Here is a 16,619-nt window from a genome sequence, read left to right as displayed (position 1 = left end):
TCTCTTTGTGACCTCCACATTCGCTAATCCTAACCTATGGCCTCACCTATGCCAACAAATATCACTTTTCTCTGTTTTCTAGGCCTCCTTTGCTAGGGTAGCTTTAATTACCTCTCACGCTCAGATATAGAACCCTCTATACTTTCAAGATGTAACCTTCCATATTTGCCCTATCCCAAATGAAGACTATAATTTCTCTTTTTCCTTTCTAGCTTCAATCCTATCCACTTACTAATACCTAAGTGCCATCTAACACTAAATTCCTTACACGCTTACCATATGTTTTTGAATTCAACATATTTTGTAGTCTTGTCGGAAAGCAATTTCCTTATGTAAGGGTTTTAGAGGATCTCATCGCGATCACATCTATAGGTCACAAATATATCACGCTATGTATCTCATCGTCACTGTTTTATCTTAATTGATATGTCTTTGAATATTATTAAATAACTGTAGAAGAGACGCAGCCTGGATACTCCTGGGTTTGTCTTAGTGACTGGAAATGTAAATCCGAATTCAATAACCAACTCTCAATATTAGCAGTGTAGTGCGTATGCACAAACTATCAACACAATACTTGTATGACACTGCTGTAGCTGTCTAGCCTTACACATTTGTACACACTCTTTATACCCGCAGTCTCTGCAATATTTCCGTCGCCAATAGCAGAAATCCATCTCGAGGCATATCATCGTCTTCTCCATGTAAACACTGAAGAAGAATAATCAACGATTTCACGACAGGGAGCTAGAGATAAAACTGTATTCAAATGGTCCAAATGACTCTAAGCACTATGGGACCTAACATCTGAAGTCATCAGTCCCCTAGACATAGAACTACTTAAACCTAACTAACCTAAGGACATCACACACATCCATGCCTGAGGCAGGATTCGAATCTGGGACCGTAGCAGCAGCGCCGTGCCGGACTGAAGCGCCTATAACCGCTCGGCCACAGCGGTCGGCGATAAAACTGTATTCTACTGATCGAAGGTGATGTTTCAAATACAGGACGTATCATTATTAAGGGCGTAAACACATACAGTTGAAAGTATACGTTACTAGAAGTAAAAATATGTATCAGTAAATTGCGATACAATTACGACCTCTGGCTCGATTCTGTGTAAACATCATCACAGTCAGAAAGAGATAACAGTACTGTGCAAAATTAAGAAAAGTTTTTAGAGGCACTTTGGTAGAAGTGCGGGTGTTCTGAATGAACGTGGAAATAATTACATGACTATACTTGTAGGAGATATTCAAAGGGTCATTACTGTACCCAGATGCAGGTCTGTACCTGTCGCCGCAATGACTTTCGAATCCTTTCAAACACGCCTGAATCATTCTGAAATTCTTGAAAAGCATTGACAAGTGTCTGCTACAATTTTGCAACCATGTCAACCTTGGTAGCATACCCTACACCTTTAAGACGACCCTAAACACAGAAATTCATAGTGTTCAGATCAGGTGATCTTGGAGGCGATGGTAAAAGTCCTCCCCGCCAAGTCCATCTTTGGCCATATCTACACGTTAAATGTCGTCTCACCATAGAAGCAAAATTTGCCGGAGCTCTATCATGTACGTACCACATCTGGCGTTGCTCTAACGAAACATCGTCATCCAATCCTGCAAGATGAAGCCTCAGAAACCGAAGGTAATTCCGTCCATTGAGTCTGTTTGATAACATGTACGGCTCAATAACCCGATCACCTAACATCACTAAATACACAGTCAATGAGAAACGTCTCTGATGTGGAGACACACGCACAATATCTTGGTTGGAGTCGAGATGAATCAAAACGTGGGAACTGTGATACAAATGAACTTCGCTTTATCTGCAAATAAAATTTTACTATGAAACACAGGGTTGCCTACAGCTTGTTGTCACACCCACTAACAGAATGTTAGTCTAGGAAAACCACCGCCTCACTAATACATTGAACTCGTTGGAGGTGACACGGGTACACCACGTAGCGATGAATTATTCTTCAAACACTACTGCAACTCGTTCCAGGAATTTTTGTGTCATGCCTCCTTTTCGAAATTCCTGGAGAGTGTTCGACTGTTGCCAGAACCACATTTTCGAGCACAGGTGTAATTCTTGCAGACCTAACCGCTATCGCAGCATGTTCAAAACTCCCAGTCTCTCGGAGGCATTGACGCACCCTTGTAAACGTTCGACTCTCCCGTGCCTTCGCACAGTGTATGCTTCCTGGGACAAACGTGCAGTCTCCCGTGCATTGCCGTTAGCCGTACCATACTTGAAGTACATATCCGCACACTCTTAGTTACTGTAACGCTCCGCGCTACCAGCATCACTCGTACCACACAACTGACGCTCCGCAAACAATTGACATGAGCATTCTGAGTACTACACTGTCATATCCATTTTTTTACATCTCCGCGTCTCAAAAATGTAAAAATGTAAACAAGGACCACATCACGGACCGGAATGCTGTGTTACACAGAATCAGATCAGTAGTAGCTGGAAATCACAAAGTCGCAATCACCTTGCACACGGTTCGTATGCGAACGTATGTTTACTGAGACTTATTTACTTCCAGTATCGTGTACTTTCAACTACATGCGTTTACGCCATTAATTATGGTATACCCTGTATGTAAATTATAAGTCAGTTCTAAATTAAATACACTTTTAGACATAAATGTTCCATCTTTAACAGGTTTCTCAATGAACATTGTCAAATGTCACACCAGTGCAGCACCTATAAAAATCGTGGATAAGTAGAGGGATTATTTATCATCTTGCAAGAAAATGGAAACATACTATGCTGACATAAGAAGCTGCTCGATATTGCAAGAAATAGTGTTATACAATGAGAAAATGACGTCGAAGAGTTTACACTTTATTTCAAAATAAATAAAAAAAGTGGAATTATATGGATTGTGCAATGTCAAAAGGAAAGGTAAGAGATCCATTATGAGAACAGATAATCTGCTCATTAAAGAAGATAATATTTGACAGCATGTCCATGTTTACAGTTGAGGGGTCAGCGCGTTTGACTGGTGTGCGGAGGTTCTGGGTTAGATTTCCGGTACTGCCAGGCATGTTTCTTTGGCGGGAGTACAGGAACAGGATGCACACACCCTCCAGAAGTAAGGATTAGGTAGCTACCATCAATTTAACCACGATCGAAAATGGACAAGTGCTGTGGAAGTCAAAGTAATTGTGAATCTACTTTAATTGAGTCCTTGCATCTAATGCATTTAATCTTTTAATTTTATTAATTGAAAATGCCACAGAAAAGTTGATTACTTCAGTTAGTCTATCTGAATACAGTTTGGCACACTTAACTGCACCAGTAGCAAATAACAAATTTAATTAACTCCTTTAGCCGGTACCATTGTAAATCCATCACCTAAGGAAACGAATTGTCCAGATTCGTATAAGAAAGTAGACGGTATGCTGTTGACTTGGACCCGTTTCTCAGAAGAAGGCGTTACACCTGGTGCCTCTCATGTTGATATCATGCAGTGTTGACCGGCAACCGTGTTACCTTCTGCCTTATGGCATCATTTACAAGTGGCATAGGGGAGGGCTTGAGGTTAGCACATCGCTCTCCCGGCCGTCATCAGCCTTTCTGATACTCAGAGGTGTATGAAACTCTAGAATTTTATAAATCTATTAAAAACTGTGGTAAAAATTGAGGTGATTAACTAAAAAATTTGAGTTTTTTCTAAACATGAAGTTTAAAATATAACAGCTCATTCGTTTTTTCATAAATTAAATAAATTCTAGAGTTTCATACACCTGTAAGTATGGTTTGTGTGCTGTGCAAAATTCATCGAAGCATCTCTCTAACTTATGAAGAAAAGTGTACCTATAGCAACAAATGCAGCCATTAGTAAGTGAAAGAATGATTAAATTTCACACGTAAAAAATATTATTTCGTTATGTTTTCGATCTTCCACTACAATGAGTGTGAATCCTGAATCCTTCCTGGTGATGCTGACAAAGTTTTATGAATTTATTTGTAAAAGTACAGACAGTGGAAATTAAAATGTCCTGTGATGTCTCTCCTGCTCCAAGTCGGCACGTTTGACGTCCTACCCCCCTTAAACAAGAACTAAGAAATAAAAGCAGTAATATGCAAATCCTATAAATTACAACCTTAGGATTGCTTTTCTGGCTGTTATTTCTCAGTGATTTTGAAATAAACGGTATGTTTCCATGTGGAGTTCTGTGAGGACTCTGTATTGTATATCCCTATATCAGGCAGTGAACTTTGCGTGTCCTCCTGAAGAAAGCAGCGTTTACATCTACATCTAAATCTACATAGATAATCTGCAAGCTACCGTATGGTGCATGGCGGAGGATACCCTGTACTACTAGCCACTTCCTTTCCTGCTCCACTCGTAAATAGAGCGAGGGAAAAACGACTGTCTATATGCCTCCGTACGCGGCCTACTCTCTTTGATCTTATGTTCGTGGTTCTTACGCGAGATGTACGTGGCGGCTGTAGAATCGATCGGCAGGCAGCCTCAAATGCTGGTTCTCAAAATTTTCTCAATAGTGCTCCTCGAAAATAACATCGCCTACCCTCTAGTGATTCGCATTTAAGCTCCCGAAGCATCTCCGTTAACACTTGCCTGCTTTTCGAACCTAACGGTAACAAATCTAGCAGCCCGCTTCTGAATTGCTTAAAGGGCTACCTTTAACCCGACCTGGTACGATTCTAAACACTCGAAGAATACTCAACAATAGGTCACACTAATATCCTATATGTGGCCTCCTTTTGATCTTTTAGTCTTTTCTTCCGTTTATACTAGCTTCCTTCTTGCTTTTTTGATCTGTTTATTTTTCTTCAACTTATCTTGTAACAGTTCAGTACGGAATGGGCTAGACGTTATTATCGTTGCCTGGTCCTTTCTTTGACTTTCCTTTCTCTGTTGTTTTTGGTGGCCTAATTTTTATTGTGGCAAAGGTATGAGGAGTCTTTGACTTAATGTAAAACATGGCTGCTGTGTTGCCACTTCGTTTACATGCATGCAAATGAATTTGCCACTTGCCTTACATCAGACATATCGAACACACAAAATATTTCACTGGGCTAGGGGTTGTAACTATCACCGCGAAACTCCCCTGACAAATACCAAAGAAGTCTCTCTGAATACTTTTAAATGTTCCCCACTAGGCCGCAGCACTCCAAAAGGATAAAAGAAAACGGCCACTTTACCCCCCTGGCCACTAAGCCGCCCTTATCCCAGGCTTCCAGAGCGATTTAAAGTGGAAATGCCATATACAAATAAGTATATCAAAGGCTGACATTTGTTAGAAGAATCCTAATGAAACTTAATTAACACGACGAAGGAGATAGCTTACAAAATCCCCGTTCAACCGATTATTCAGTATTTTTCCCTCGCTCTGTTTGGGAGTCGAACAGTTAAAGAAATTATTAGCGGTACAGGGTGCCCTCCGCTACACACCATATGGTGGCTAGCAGAGTATGTATGTAGGCGTAGATGTAGATGACTCCTGCTTAAATGAAATAAAAAAAGAAATACGCAACAGGGCAGGGTTCCAGTAAAGTGCAAGAAGTAGCTTCTCGGAGAATACAGTGAAAGAAACAAGGACACCGAATGTTTGTATGGTAACGAAAGCTTTTCTGATTCTAAGGACAATGAAGGTTGGAGTAGGTGCTTCAGTTACATACAGCGGCCTCATGAAGAATGTGCTGGTTATGGCGAGGATGATGAATATTTGCCGGCAGGGGTGACCGAGCAGTTCTAGGCACTACAGTCTGGAACCGGGCGACCTCTACGGTCGCAGGTTCGATTCCTGCCTCGGGCATGGATGTGTGTGATATACTTAGGTTAGTTAGGTTTAAGTAGTTCTAAGTTCTAGGGGACTGATGACCTCAGAAGTTAAGTCCCATAGTGCTCAGAGCCATTTGAACCATGAATATTTGCGTGAATGATGTATTAATATTTTAAATTTAATTTGACTTATAACATACGAAAAGTGTTACTGTGTAACTTGGAAAATAAAGACTATTAGCATTTTACATATTTTGGTATATCATTAATATATTCAAATATTTTTTCTCAGATTCAAATGTATTTCAATCTATAGATGTGTATCCTATTCATTTAACAATATTTTTCTATTCAGAGTTCCCAAAATCTTCATCTGAAATTCGTTTTCCTTTTGTCTGTCTATGAGTACCCTACCTACTGGGCAAAAGTAGGATTTCAATATAATATATTTGTTTTACAGCTATAGAACGTATACAATTTGGAGAGATATATTTCATACGCTTATCTATGAAATTAGGTCAGAGAAAAACATTTTCCTTATGATGAGCCCTTTACGAAGCTTTTCCGTACTCTTGAATGTGTTATCGTGTGATACTTTAAAGTAATTGATCAACAATCGTGTAGTTGCCAACAACGTATTTTTTCGCCTATGTATTCGCAGTACGCAACATTTGTTTATGCTGGGGCCAATTGCCAATCCTTACACGAAACGTTGGTTCCCTACAGGTGACGCTGCAGTTTTCTTGCGATGCGACTTCTCTGTATGTCAAAAAATAGCTCTGAGCACTATGGGACTTAACATCTATGGTCATCTGTCCCCTAGAACTTAGAACTACTTAAACCTAACTAACCTAAGGACATCACACAACACACAGTCATCACGAGGCAGAGAAAATCCCTGACCCCGCCGGGAATCGAACCCGGGAACCCGGGCGTGGGAAGCGAGAACGCTACCGCACGACCACGAGCTGCGGACGCTTCTCTGTATGTAATTGCATGATTAAGAAGAAGGCTCACGTAGCTTCTGATGGTATTCATAAGATATTTTTATGTGTCGGGTGTCTATCCTAACTGTCGTCAGGCGCATTTTCTTTGGTGCTTCGGCAGATATTTGCAATTTGGTTTTTGCAACACGTAGCTGGAGTCAGCCTAAACAATTGCAGGCGTTCGCATCTTTCATTACAAACTAAATGATTTTCAAAGCGAAATTTATCGTGACCGTTCGATAGAGCGGTCAAAGATTAGTTTAGCGTGATGCTTGTTTTATCGATATGTATTAGGCACAGCAAAACAGGGAGAATAACCAGAACTCCAGTAGCAATTCATGTGCAGTTCTGCCCCGCGGTGTCTGCTATCGCCATGCAGCGGCGCTGCTCAGTTAATGCTGAAGTACTGTTTCTTCTTTCTGGTTTTCTATCGCTGTTAATACATATCGCTCAACCGAATATTACACTAGACTAATATGGGTCCACTCTATCGAAAGGGCTCGAATAGTTACATTTTAGAAACAATTTTGTTTGTAACTTGAAAGAAACCGACGCTTTCTGTTGACATAGAGACTCGCATGAAAGACGTGATACACAGTATGTGTTTGGGCTGACTCCAGCTACTCACTGAAAAAACAAAATTGCAAATATTTGCCGAAACACCAGAGAAAATGCACCTGACGGCTCTTCGAAGGGACACCCTGTATATCGTGAAGAGAGCGACCCAATACACTTCCTTGGGATACACCTAGAGCTACCTTTACATCAGACAGTTTTCCCCCTCGATAGGTTGTAACTGTTTGGAATATCTTAATCCGATCACGAACCTTGTCCAGTTTTCTGTATTCCTTCCTTTTGTTCACTAGGTGACAGTGCGTAACTGAATCGATCTTCTGGCAAAAGTGAGGAAACCTGTCATCAACATGGAGACAGCTGCCTGTTGCCCTCACGAAATCGTGGGAAAAGAGAACGAGCAGAGTTTCACAACATTGCTGTTTTTTAACTCCATGTTGAAACATAAAAGTGAGATTTCAGATTTCCAAAAACGTGTTTTATAATCTTACAACAGATTGACGTCGTAGTATAGATGAACCTATAAATAAGGGTAGCTTCTAGACGATCATTCTTGAAAATGGAAACGACCTGTATCTTTTTCTCAGTTCTTAGAATACTTCATTACTACTGCGACCAACGATAAACTGATGCAAGAGTTGAATCACATTCTTTCGCCTAATCTATAAGGATTGATACAGGTATCGCAATGACATCAGGTCCAGTAGCCCTCGCTCTGTCTGTAGAGTTATTTATTGCGGTGGCTGCATCTCATGTAAATGTCTCGTATTTTAGCAGTTCGTGTGGCACATGTTCCACTCCACAGTCCATTTAAACTGCAGAGTTTTCAGGAGCAACGCCGACGGCAGCTCTTCTGGTACGAACTTCAATAAATATCGACATTGGATCTCAGATTCGGAGAAAAACGATTCCTGTCACGCCGTAAAAAAGGAATTTAACGAATCTGCGCAGAGCGAACAGTCGAAGAATCAGTTTTCTCAAAGCTAAAGAATGTGTTGGCGGGTGGGGCTCGTTAGATCAATGACGAGGCAGCGACCATTAGCGTTTCCGCAGCCGGGGTCGCCGTAATCAGTCGCTCCGTCCCCATTCTCTTTTCCTGTATTTGTTGTTCACTGTAAAACATGTTGTATTCTCTCTATAGCGCAGCGGTTCTGGAACAACACTGCCTAGGAAACCTGAGATTCTGATGAAAGCGTACACCAGTTACAAGCCTAACGTAAAAAAAAAAGAAACAAAAATTGATTCTTTCAGGTGTATGTTTCTAACGATCGGTGAATTTGTAGCCATATTAGTGTAACATTCAAAAAATACAATGATGGTTTTCGGTGATCAGTAAAAGTGAAGGCAAGGACGGCCAATCACGACTTCCTAGCCACACGTGCAGCACTTTTTCCCTTTCGACAAAACTGAATAGTGACAATTTACAATGAATTTTATCGTTGTTCCGTTGATGGTGAGCACTGTAGCTGCCTTGTTCTTTTGGAAGTGCCCCTTCAAATCGTCACCGACAGATTACTGGAAGCTGGGTTGAGATTGAAACTTCATAAACAGCCCACTTACGAGATCTCGATGTGTCATGGGTACTTTACCGCTGACACCTTACCACAGACTACAGAGACTGGTATGGTGTAGAGACTGTCAGTTAGGAAACTGAGTGGCATTCTGTGATGTTCAGAAATGAGTCTCAATCCTGTTTGTGCCAGTCAGTTGGACACCAACGTGTTGGTAGACGACTAGTGAAAGGTAACAAGAAGTAGCGATTCTCGAGACCCATACCTCTCAAAACACTTGAGTCATTGTGCGTGGAGGTATTGGATATGACAGCGAGACTGATTTGGCAGTTGCTGTAGGGTGGTTGAAAACTCGTCAGTATGTGGCAAGGACGGTAAACTTTGCTGTCATACCCTTCATGACCAGGATACCAAATGTCATATTTCAGCAAGATAAAGCAAGGCTCCACACTAGAAGCCCTTGAGGAATATATGGTTTCTTGGTTGGTTTGCTAGGTTCCGTTATTTGTACCCCTTAGTTCATGGTTCAAATGGTTCTGAGCACTATGGGACTTAACATCTGAGGTCATCAGTTCCCTAAGAGCTACTTAAACCTAACCAACCTAAAGACATCACACACATCCATGCCCGAGGCAGGATTCGAACCTGTGACCGTAGCAGCAGCGCGGTTCCGGACTGAAGCGCCTAGAACCGCTCGGTCACAATGGCCGGCCTTAGTGCATGTCTAGGACACGATGAGAATATCTATACTTTCGTACTAGCTTCTAACCAGCAATATTCATGAACTGAAGTAGCGTGTTGTGTGGGCTTCGCAAAACATTATTCAACATGACATTCGCAGGCTGTTTTCTTCCGTGTCACAACAAATAATAGAATGTATTCATGCCAGTGGGGGGATACACTTCGTACCAATGTTCATGATAGACATCATTTCCGAATGCGATGAATGAACAATCATTTATTATGAATATCAGCCAACTACATTACTCTTTAAATGATTTTTATTTTAGAAATAACTTTGTGCCCATTTCGGCATATTGCTACAATCAGGTGTTCTTACAGATAATATTGCTGCCATGTCCTGGCTTTTTTTAGAATTATTAGTTTGTTCTTAGCTGTACGTTGGAGACATACATCTGATTTTAGTCTGTTTTTATGTATGCTGTTCTTCTCTTGACAGCAGAATTCGCCAGGCGTTGGATTTTTCACCCTCTAAATGAGACTGTGAGCTGGGATTATACCGTCGTGAGAGAGGTTAGGTTTACCCTACTGATGACTGTGTCGTTGCAGTAGTAACCATGCTCAGTACGAGAGGAACCGCAGGTTCGGACATTTGGTTTACGCACTCGGCCAAGTGGCTGTTGGTGCGAAGCACCATCCGTTAGATTAAGCTTGAGCGCCTGTAACTGTCAAGGGAAAGACAGAATACATAACAACCGAGTAAGTCAGATATACGTCTCCAACGTACATCTAAGGAGAAACTAATAATTCTAAAATATAGATAGGTCATGGCAGTACATGCAAGAACACCTGATGATGGCTATATGTCGAAATGGGGTTATCTTTAGTGATTTATAAAATAAAAACCATTTAAAGAGCAGTGCATCTGACTGATATTCAAAATAATCATGCCATCAGAGGACATGTTCACCACTGCGGGCCCCAAAGAACAAAAATTCAAATGGCTCTGAGCACTATGGGACTTAACATGTATGGTCATCAGTCCCCTAGAACTTAGAACTACTTAAACCTAACTAACCTCAGGACATCACACAACATCCAGTCATCACGAGGCAGAGAAAATCCCTGACCCCGCCGGGAATCGAACCTGGGAACCCGGGCGCGGGAAGCGAGAACGCTACCGCACGACCACGAGCTGCGGACCCAAAGAACAAAAGTATAATCATTTAATACCCATTATGTGATGAACATCTCTACGAACTTTGATAAATGTCGGACTAGCGTTTCATGGTGCAGCACTTACTATTTCCATCAGTGTATAAAGTTGTATTCTGTGCCGGCCGGAGTGGCCGAGCGGTTCTAGGCGCCACAGTCTGGAAGCTTGCGACCGCTACGGTCGCAGGTTCGAATCCTGCCTCGGGCATGCATGTGTGTGATGTCCTTAGGTTTAAGTAGTTCTAAGTTCTAGGGGGCTGATGACCTCAGACGTTAAGTCCCATAGTGCTCAGTCTCTCTCTCTCTCTCTCTTTTTTTTTTTTTTTTTATTCTGTAGCTATACAGCACAGCATCCAACAAGTCAACGTGTTGCAATTACAAGTACAGTTAACTTATTTTAATTGAAAATCGTGATTCTAATTTGAAGTTAATATTTTCTTTTATAAGAGTTTCCGTTCGATGGTCGTACAGTTTAGAATCGGCGTGACAATCTGGAAAAATCGCCGTGAGCATTGAGGCAATCATCCTACCGTCGCACCAGCTTGAAGATACGCTCCGTGTTCTGCTGCATGAAGTCCTCCGTAACTGTCTGCTGCGTATCCTCGGCCGACAGGAATCGTCGACTATTGAAGACCTTTTTTAAGGGAACGAAGGCGCGATAATGTAATATAGAGAGATCAGGGCTATGGGGCGCGTGCATGAGGGTCTCACGCTTGGGTTGACGTAACTACTGCCTTACATTTGATGGGACATGCATTATCATGAAGCAGCACCTCCCCTTGTAGCGCACCATTCCACAAATGTGGGTCTCGACAGACGTGCTACCCAATATACGTTCTTCATTCTCCGATCCGATGGATATCTACCGGTGTCTGCCCTCCGGCAACCAAGGAAAGAATAACAGCATGTTGGCTCTGTGTGGACGTATTTGGTAATAACGTCGCCGTAGTTCACGATTCCGCATTTACCATATGCATGTCAGGAAGACACGAATGCCACATTCATTCCTTGCTTATGTCCACAGCTCATGGTCTTGCGGTAGCGTTCTTGCTTCCCGCGCAAGAGGTCTGGGATTTCCTCTGCTTCGTGATGACTGGGTGTTGTGTGTTCTTCATCACCATTTCACCATCATTGACGCACGCAAGTCACCGACGTGGCGTCAACTAAAAAGAACTTGCAATATGGCGGCCGAACTTCCCTGCATGGGGCCTCCCGGCCAAAAATGCCATACGATCATTTCATTTCATTTTCCTTGCCTATATTTCGGTGCTTATAAACCCGCATCGGAGTTGCGCTATGTGGCATACACGCCGCAACAAAGCCTTCAATCGGAAACTTTCTGATTGCCCTTATACTTCGTCCAATTTTGAAATAACATCAGACTCCTGAGAAACTACAGAGAACTTATACAATATTTTAATTAACATAATAAATCTCTAGTTGTTTCATAATTTTCGTTGTGTGTCAAATTTGTTATATTCTTGTGAGATCTCCATCTGGACTCGTCCAGCCATCCGTATTTAGGTTATCTGTGGCTACCCTAAATTGCTTAACGACCGATGTTCTTCCTAATGTTTCACAAAATTTCGGCTTTTTCTCCGTCTCTAATGACCTCGTCGTTGACGCGATACAAGATGTTACCACTCCACACTTTTTAGAAAAAATATTATCCCCAATTTTTTGTCTTTGGCTTCCGTTGTTCAGTGCTGTCCAGAAGTGTATTTAATTATCATGATCACAGAACGTTCTAGAAGCCAAAGATTCTGTTAGCACTCTCACATCAGACAAGCTATAAATACAATGAATTGTGAGGTTACTGCTCACTTTACTGTTGACTGCTGTTGGAGCGAGTGCTGGTCTTTAATTCTGTGCTCGCAGTTTAGAGAGAAATAAGAATCTGTACTGATATCGGTCTCTACATTTCTCGTTCATAAGGCGATGCCGTTTTTAGTGGGTGTTCAAATGTTGTGTCAAGGGATGCATAGTTACGGTTATCAGCTGTATGTAAATTTAGTTGTAAAAACCTCTCATGCGAAGTACGTTGTGTGTGTAACAACAGCAAATAACACTGCTGAAGTAACCGGTCACTGTTTTTTCATTGACATCATGCCTCACGTTCCGGTTCTAGTCACTACAGTCTGGAACCGCGCGAACGCTACGGTCGCAGGTTCGAATCCTGCTTCGGGCATGGATGTGTGTGATGTCCTTAGGTTAGTTAGGTTTAAGTAGTTCTAAGTTCTAGGGGACTGATGACCTCAGCAGTTAAGTCCCATAGTGCTCAGAGCCATTTGAACCATTTTGACCCACGTTCATTTCCTTGTACCACATGTACTTCGTGCTTAGTAACATCCTCAACATATCTTCAGGTTAAGAGTTCTTACTGGACCATGGCTATTTTCCTGACTGAGTTAACTACCGATATATCTTTGATGGAACTTGATAAAACACGTGAATGTAATGTGTCTTATGCAGTATGTATATTTTTAACCATATCGTGGAAGATGTGTATTATATCCGATACTAACTAGTTGCCGGCCGCAGTGGCCGAGGGGTTCTAGGCGCTACGGTCGCAGGTTCGAATCCTGCCTCGGGCATGGATGTGTGTGATATACTTAGGTTAGTTAGGTTTAAGAAGTTCTAGGTTCTAGGGGCTGATGACCTCAGAAGTTGAGTCCCATAGTGCTCAGAGCCATTTTTGAACTAACTAGTTGTGGAAGACTATAAATAAATATTCAAATTACCAAGCTTCAATCCATATTATTATATAAAAATATCTCAGTTCAATACAATACATGTATTCTTAATTTTCAGTTGTAGCTGCTACGCGGAAGGCTGGAGTAAGTGCAGCTGTTACCTATATTCCCTTACCTTGAACCTGTTTTCCATACACAAATCGATCATAAAACTGTGAGTGGTACTGATATGAAAAGATGACAAAATTAAAACTATAATCATTTAATTATAGTTTCTTGACTCATTACTACGACAACACTCGCATCCGAATGTATGCTTAGATACAACTCGTGGTCGTGCGGCAGCGTTCTCGCTTCCCGCGCCCTGGTTCCCGGCGGGTTCGATTCCCCGCGGGGTCAGGCATTTTCTCTGCCTCGTGATGACTGGGTGTTGTGTGATGTCCTTAGGTTAGTTAGGTTTAAGTAGTTCTAAGTTCTAGGGGACTGATGACCATAGATGTTAAGTCCCATAGTGCTCAGAGCCATTTGAACCATTTGAATAATTAAACCAGCGGCAATTCGACTGTTCCGTTTGCTACCTCAGAGGGTGCCTTAAATATGACATCCTCTCCTCCTACGATATATTTCAGATTTATTCACGCCCATAATAAGGCAAATAGGTCTAAGCTTCTAATTTTTATCAATAATGAAAGTGTTCCAGATTGAACTGACCTGTATACAGGATGTAACAGAAAGATATGGCCCAACTTTCAGGAAACATTCCTCACAAATAGAGAAATAAAATGCGTTGTATGGACATGGATCCGGTAACGCTTTAGTTCCATTTTTGTTAGAACTAATTTTTTTTCTCTTTATAATCACATTAATCATGGGAATCACACAGAAATAGAACGTGCCATTATAACATGAAACTTTTTTTGTTTGTTTGTTTATTTACAAAATGCTCCATTACACACTATTTGTAATACTACGTGTACGGATAGTGTGTGTGTGTGTTTGTGTTTGTGTTTGTGTGTGTGTGTGTGTGTATGTGTGTCTGTAGTGTTCAAATGGCTCTGAGCACTATGTGACTTAACATCTGAGGTCATCAGTCCCCTAGACTTTGAACTACTTAAACCTAACTAACCTAAGGACATCACATACATCGATGCCCGAGGCAGAATTCGAACCTGCGACCGCAGCGACCGAGCGGTTCCAGACTGTAGCGCCTAGAACCGCTCGGCCATCCCGGCCGGCCATCTGTAGTGTAGTTTTTTTGTTGTATGATGGTAATGATGAGAGAAGGGAGAAGGTGAAAGCCGGTGCCGGCACATAGCGTACTCCTTGCTAATAGCACAAAGGGGGCCGCCAAACTTAACGTCCCCATCTGACGTGCAGATCACCATCAACAGTGGTACATGCCCTTACCACATGGAACAAAGCGGAAAGGTTCGGCATTTAAACCAGGACTTTGGCGCAAAGTATGGTGATCAGGAAGCTTATACCACCTCTCCACCCCTTGCCGGCCAAATACTGGCAGTGAAGGTTTTTTCCGCCACCAGGATTCGAACCAGCTTATCGTCGGGTCGAGGCGCCACCGCACAAGAATGCGCTACCGACCTCGGCCACGAAGATGGGAGCATGAAACGCTTTCTGTCATGAAATGTGCAAAAAATAGCCTATGTGTTACGTTTGATTAAAATGTACAGTGAGCTGTAATTCGTGTGTTCCCACCAGAGCTTCGTGTTTCAATTGAACGCAGGTAATGCTGACCTTTGACTCACATCAAAGCTTATGTTGACATGCGAGAAACTTTATCGCTCTACTAGCAACAAAGACGTATTATTAACTGCTCAGTGTTCATCACGTACTTTGTTTCCGGTACAGCTCAATCAAAGCGTATTCAAATGCGGAGATGGCAATGCCTATTTGTTGTGTGGATGGTAATGGTAATGGCGTTCAACGTTAATATTGGGAGAGATATCCGGAACGACGGTGCACCTACAGAGGGACGTTTCAAGCAACTGATCGACGCCTTGTGGAAGCGACTGGGGGAGGCCTCGAAGCAAGAGAACACATCAGCTGGAGGGGGAACTTCTTCTGGCTGTTGACGACAGCCATAGAGTCAGTGTAAGACAATCAGCCACAACACGTAATGTACATCACAGAACTGTCTGGAGAATGCTACATGAGAACCTGCTGTATCCATATCATGTGTAGAAACTGAATTCTAACTTGAAAATAAAACTTTTCCGGACCTATGCACTTATTGCATATTTTCATCCTCTAAGCGTGAGGAAAGTTTACTGAAAGTTATACCATGTATGTTCGATCATGCTCAAAAGCATTCGATCGACCTAAATAGCGTTTCGCCTGATTTGAATGGTCGTCACATAACGCAGCTGTCTTGCAGGTTCTTCGACCAATTTTCGGTATCGTCGTTTGTCTATAGAAAATGGTTACCACGAATGACCTCTTGCCGCGCGGGGTGTTCCCGCGGTCTAGAGCGTCCTGTTACGGACTGCGCGGCCCTTCCCGCCGGAGGTTCGAGTCCTCCGTCGGGCATGGGTGTGTGTGTTGTTCTTAGCATAAGATAGTTTAAGTTAGTTTAAGTAGTGTGTAAGCCTAGTGACCGATGACCTTAGCCATTTACATACATTAGTCATCTCTAGAGAACGATGTTCTGTATGGCAATAACACCTAATCCAAACAAATACCACGATAGTATAAATATCAGGAAACTCCTTAATGGAGAATAGGCAGTCCTTAACACTTGTAAACTCAAATTTCTTAGAGTCAGTGACGTCTCTAAAATGTTACCACTCTCATTAGTATACGAGACAGTTAATGCCCGTAACTCTAACACATAAATTATTCCGTAATCCTCACTCAAAATTAAATTCATTTGAATATAAGAGATTTTTCAAGATTATATGAATAAAAATTCTATGGTAATTCGAAGTATTCCGGGCGCTGTGGCTGAGCGGTTCTAGGCGCTTCAGCCCGGAACCGCGCGACTGCTACGGTCGCAGGTTCGAATCCTGCCTCGGGCATGGATGTGTGTGATGTCTGTAGGTTAGTTGGGTTTAAGTAGTTCTAAGTCTAGGGGACTGATGACCTCAGATGTTAAGTCCCATAGTACTCAGAGCCATTTGAATTCGAAGTATTCCTGTTCACTAAAACGTTTTTAAAAACCCATTAACAA

Source organism: Schistocerca nitens, chromosome 3 (assembly GCF_023898315.1).
Source record: "Schistocerca nitens isolate TAMUIC-IGC-003100 chromosome 3, iqSchNite1.1, whole genome shotgun sequence".
Classification (NCBI taxonomy): Eukaryota; Metazoa; Arthropoda; class Insecta; order Orthoptera; family Acrididae; genus Schistocerca; species Schistocerca nitens.
This window is presented reverse-complemented; position numbering follows the sequence as displayed.